Source organism: Impatiens glandulifera, chromosome 5, assembly GCF_907164915.1.
Source record: "Impatiens glandulifera chromosome 5, dImpGla2.1, whole genome shotgun sequence".
Classification (NCBI taxonomy): Eukaryota; Viridiplantae; Streptophyta; class Magnoliopsida; order Ericales; family Balsaminaceae; genus Impatiens; species Impatiens glandulifera.
This window is the reverse complement of record NC_061866.1, coordinates 33177701-33183817: the sequence shown is the minus strand read 5'-3', so window position 1 is coordinate 33183817 and position 6117 is coordinate 33177701. Positions and strand designations below refer to the sequence as shown.

At 29.7% G+C, this 6117-nt stretch overlaps 1 long non-coding RNA gene across 1 annotated transcript; it reads left to right on the top strand.

Annotated features, from left to right (window-relative positions):
• The first annotated feature begins 3571 nt into the window (after positions 1-3571).
• On the top strand, positions 3572-5047 carry LOC124940695. Its single transcript, XR_007099506.1, has 3 exons — positions 3572-3941; positions 4662-4737; positions 4815-5047. It is a non-coding gene; the product is annotated as an uncharacterized LOC124940695 (long non-coding RNA).
• The last annotated feature ends 1070 nt before the right edge of the window (positions 5048-6117 follow it).

Here is a 6117-nt window from a genome sequence, read left to right as displayed (position 1 = left end):
TTCTCAAAAGAGACTTATACATTTATATATGGAATACAACTTCAAACTATAAAAATAAATTATAGCGAAAGATCTATGTCCCTCCTCCTCTCTTTTGGTGCCTCCGATTTCAAGGTTTATTTTGCGAGAATTGAGAAATTCAATTATAGATTGAATGTCCAAGGGCTAGTAAGAGTCGACTCAAAAGAAGGAGTTAACAAATAGGTCCTAGTTAGCCTAAGTTAGAGAGAATCAAACATCGCAAACATTGGAGTATGAGGCGCGGCAGAAGAACAAATGGAACTTGGAGTTGTTTGAAGAGATTGATGCATCTAGGAATACATTCAATCTCAAATTTGACATTAGAATTCTTAGTCAGAATTTCAGTTTTAACAACTTTATTACTTGTCATCTCAAATATAATAGAGAAAATGATTTCGTGGTGAAAATATTCTTCTCCGTTCATAAGTTTAAATATAATCCAATATTCCAACTAAAGGTGTACATTTTATAATAAAATATTAAAAAGATAAAAAGAAAAAGAGATATTAATTTTTAGGTGTGATAAATCGTCTAAAAACTAATACAATCCTTATAGAGGTACAAAATATTCACTTTAAACCATAAATTAAGCTTTATTTTATATTGAATCTAAAATTTCTACACAACCATTTTATTGTAGTAAAATCAAATCATTGCTTTATTAGTTATAATAGATACATTAATATATTTTCCATTTTATTTTTAATATTATAGAATTGAATTAATTATTTAAAATATTGGTCAATTAATAAAACTATATTACATTTCTCCATTGAAAATATTAAAGTCATAAAATAAATAAATAAAATTGGATATTAATGACAAGACAATCTTTCATAAGGTGGAGATCTTAGAAAAGCGGTCCACCCCAAACGCTAAAACTACTATAGAAGTAGCCCTAGCTCAATTTGATGCAAACAAAAAAATTTTGAAGACTTCGTATGATGTTTCAAAGCTCATAAATTAGATGACCAGGATGAAGATCACTTTGCTAAAGAATAACTTCGACCTCCATGGAGAGACAAGGTCTTCAATGTAAATTTTCATTCTCTAGATGCTCGAAATAGCCAAATCCCTCAAGACTGCGGAAGCTGAGCGAATAGAAGATGTTGACGTAATCGCTCGACGCTTCTAAACTGAGGAAGATGTGGTCGTTGAAGCTGTTAAAGCTGCTAATCTAGCCATTGATAATGTTAAAAAGGGAGAATGTAACAATCGAGGGGAACTAGTGCTCAAGGCACTTATTTCAGAAGGAAGTGAGTCTAAGGAGGTCGTGGTAGTTGTCAAGAAGATCGAGGAGGTGGACGTGGAGGTGGTCGCGGTGGTGGTCAAGGTGGAGGTGGTCGAGGAGGAAGTCGAATGCAACAAATTATGTTCGGCGATCGTTATTAAAAGGAAGTGAGTCTAAAACTTTGTATATCTTATGTTTCTCATATTTATATAAATACAATGATTACCTTTTAATTTCCTATTTTTAACTCAATTTTAACTTAATTTTATCTTAGTTTTAACATCATCAAAAGAGGGAAATTGTTAGATTAAGTTAAATAAAGAAAAAAGAAAATTAATTAAAAGAGAAATAATTAATTAAGGAAAAACGTCTTAATAAATTTAGGTGAATAAGTTTAATTCAATACGACATAGTTTTAATGATGTGGTTTGAACAAAACTAAGTTTTGTAATTATTTATGCATAGGTACAGCTCAAGAGAAGTTTGCCTTCATCAAACGTGTTGTCTGAGCAAACGCGAGCAGACGTCTAGCTTCTACAAACGTGTAGTCTAAGGAAGTGCGCGAGCAGACGTCCTACTTTAGAAATCGTCTGAAGAAGCGTCCGCTTATCTACTCAGGTCTCGTTATTAGGCGTCTGCAAAGACATCTTAACACGCTATAACTTCTTATCTGCCACGTACTCAAATATTCCTCCAGCTCACGTCTTGTACTGTCTGTACACCACATTCCAGCGAATATTCTCTAGTACAATCCGGTACGCCATGATCCAATGAATATATTTTTATATACGATCCCGTACACCTGACGTACGTCCAACGGAAAGATGACATGTATCCAAGAGGAAGATTCGACCGTTGCTACACTTCCATATAAAAGGTGATTAGAGTAAAACGACAAATCTCTTCGATTCACGCTCTCGCTTCCTTGAACAATTGCACGAATTAAGAACTGTGAAGCGTTGTATTTACTCCTTCTCTAAGAACATTCTGTAATTCATCTATTGTCATTTTTGTGTGAAATTTTAGTATTATAAGTTTCACATGGATTGTCTGTTCAACAGAGTGCTAGTTAGAAGTTCAGTAACAGGTAGTTGTTAAGTCATGTGTATCTGACAGAGTTTGGGTAGTGTTTATACGAATCAAAACCTTCTAGTGAAAAAACTTTTAAAAATAGAAGAATGGGTGACGTAAGAATTTTATCTTCGAACATCCATAAAATTCATTGTGTCATTTCATTTCTGTATCTAACCGTTTTGTACCTGTCACTTCAAAATTAACAAATATCTTTGAATTAGTTCAAGTGCTTGAGATAATTTGTGAAGAATATAAACATATTTTAATCTCTAACAAGATTAAAATCAAATTGAAAGTGTTAAGTTGTCAACTATATTTAGACCCCTCTCTATAGTTGTCACCGATCCTAACAACTTTGTTAAATGTTGTTTACTAGACCAGCTGCAAAATCTTGTCTTGAAATAATGTCTGTTTTTAATATCGAAAGCCATCAATGGGCCTCAAGGACCCAAAACATTGATCGAATCAATGGGATTTTAGAGCCCACAAGTCAATAAAAACAAAAGAGTTTAAAACTCTAAAATTCAATTGAAGATAAGGTAGGTATGGGGCTCAATAGCTTTAGGTTGTGTTTAGTAGGGAGTACTACACTGTTAAGGTTGTGTTTAGTAGGGAGTACTACACTGTTAGATAATATAATTATCACAATAGTAAAATGGTAAGGTGTTTGATTAAATTGGTTTTATATGTATAGTAAAATAAGTTATACATTGAAAGGGTATAAGTTAGTAATACCCTATACCTGTTACAAGAAGGTATTAAAATTTTAATTTATTTTTAATATTTTTTAATCTTAATTTTTTAATATTAACATTAATTTGTTTTTTTTTTAATTTTCATTAAAGTTTAATTATTAAGTTTTATTTATTTTTAATGTTAATTTATAATACTTTTTATTAAATAAACTTATTTTATAAATTTTAATATTTAAAATTTTAAATAATTTTAAATTTTATTTGTTTTTAAAAAAAAATAAAATAAAGTTAACATTTATTTTATAATTAGTAGTATAAAAATAATAATAAAAGCGGCATTAGCATTCAATATATATTATTGCCAAAACTATTGCAGTTAGCACTATATTCCACTTTAATGCATAGTTAGTTGCAGAACTCTTTAGCTAAAATTAATTCGTGACATGTATTGTTTAATGCAAAAATTATTTCGGTTATCTACAGTCAAAAATTTTTAATCTACTGCTTAAATATTTCTTTTGCGCCAAAACTCCCCCAAACGCCAAACACTCCCTCCTATTCTATCATTTCTCTCATTCCCTTCTCTCTCTCCAAACCCACTCCTCTCATCGCCGCCCACACCATAAACCCTAGCCACCCCAAATCGTAGCCAAACTACGCCGCCTCACCTCGCCGCCTCTCCAAACCCGCTCCCCCATCGCCGTCTCTTCAAACTCGCTCCTCCCATCACCGCCCACATCATAAACCCTAGCCTCCTTAAATCTAAATCTCTAATACCCGATTCTCTAGACAAACTCTTTACCTCTCCTAGACGCTTCTCTAATACCCCACCACTTCTCTAACCAAACCCCTCCGCCTCTTTAGTTGATTCTCTAATACCCCGCTGCCCACAGTTCCAGTACATTCTCTTCTTCTTAATGGTAATGTTCTTGATTATTGTTCTTAACGGTCCAAATCTCATTCTCTAATACCCGATTATCTATTGATTTTGTTTATTGTTGATATTCTTGTCTATTTTAGTTTTCCCTAATGGTTTAGATGATATTATAGTTTTCCCTAATTATGTTTCTTGTTATGGTATAATTGTCTTCTTATTAAGTATAGTTATGTTGTTATGGTTCAATTGTTATGAACCAATTCCTATATTACTGTATGAACTATGTTTATATTACTAAATATTGTTACATATTACAGTTATGTTATGTATAAACTATGTTTATATTACTAAATATTGTTAATATTCCTAGATTGATAAATATTTAGTATATATTGTTATGTTTATATTACAGTATGAACTGTTTATATTCTGTTTATATTACTGAATTAGATATTATTTATACTTCAAGTCTAATATGATGTTGTAATTCAAATAACTTATAAATGTGATTTAAAATATGATGATATGAAATATGATGATTATAGCTTATTTGAAATATGATGCAATTCAAATAGCTTATAATAGATATTATTTATAGTTCAAGTCTAATATGATTCTCTTAGGTTATCTATTTGTGTTGACATGTTAGTTAGTATAGGTTATAGTTTAGGGTTGTTTGAATATCTTATTTAACTTCTAAAACTGCAGTTTCTTCAACTTTGAGTTGTAATTGATTTTGTATTTTCATATTGGTTGAACAAAGTATATCTTGTAATATGAGTAGACAATCTCAAAGAAAGCGGGATCTTAGTGAATCTCAATATACAGAATCCGACAAGGTATTATTTGGTTGTTAGAGTTATAGTTTGGTTAATAATGTTATTGATGTCTTAACAAAGTTTATTACTTGTTGTAGGATGTACGTGAATATAAAATTGGCGATAGAAGAACAAAAAAGGACAAAGAGGTAGTTAGAGTCCAACCAAGTTGATCTAGTTCAGGACAAAGTTATTCTTTAAACTCAAGTGCAGTCTTTAAATGAAAAGTTTGACACTTTCCTAGAAGTATGGAATAAGTCAGGGCAATAAAAGATCTCAAACATTTCTATCAGGACGGCTGATGAAGAAGGTTATTGATTCAACTTTTAATTTGGTAATATGTTTCATATTCAAATGAAATTCATATGTATTATCATAATTCTATTAATGTTAGTTATAATAATAAAGATTTAAGTGTGTTGAAATATAGGTTTGAAAAATTAATAGGTAGATTTAAGATGATTAAATTGTAGGTTAGTGTTTTATGAAATTTATTTAGTAAGTTTTCAAGTGATTTTGTTTTATGTTCAATATATTAGTTTTTTAATGTTTTCAAGTGATTTAGTTTCATGTTTAATATTGTCTAATTAATAGGTTAGTATTTTATGAAATTTATTTAGTATGATTTCAAATGATTTAGTTTTATGTTCAATATATGAGTTTTATAATGTTGTCTATTTAATATGTTAGTGTTTTATGAAATTTATTTAGTAAGTTTCAAGAAATTAAGTTTTATGTGCAATATATGAGTTCTTTTAATGTTGTCAAGTGATTTCAATTCATGTTTATGTTTTCAAGTGGTTTAGTTTTATGATCAATATATGAGTTGTATAATGTTGTCAAATGCTATTGGAGAATGCACCATGATAGGTGTGATGGGTCTTGGGCTTCAAAACTTGTAAGAAAATTAGAATTGTATGTTGTTCAATATATAAACTAATTAGTCAATCTAATTTCTCATTTTGTTGAATTGATACAGGTTTGCAAAAATAGAGATGGATGGATTGAAGCTAGCATAATTAGGAGTTATTTGGAAATGCCATTTTGTGTAAAATTTGGCATGTTTTTGTTAATATTTTTGGTCATATTTATGGAACAAGTACAAATAGTTGGTGAATTTGATTTGCAAATGTGTTTTGCAAATTTGTAATGCTGTACTAAGAATTGATACAGGAATCATTTATAAATATAAGCTGGTTTGTTTATTATTTATATACAGGAATTTGAATTCAATTGAATTACAATATTTGTTTTTTAAATATTGCATTGAAGGTTGCAAAAATTATGCAAATTTATTTGCAAAATTTGAAAATATATTATTTAGAATTATGCAAATCGTGCATTACAAATAATGCAAATGAAGTTGTATTGATTATTATTAATATTAATTCAAAGTTGTGA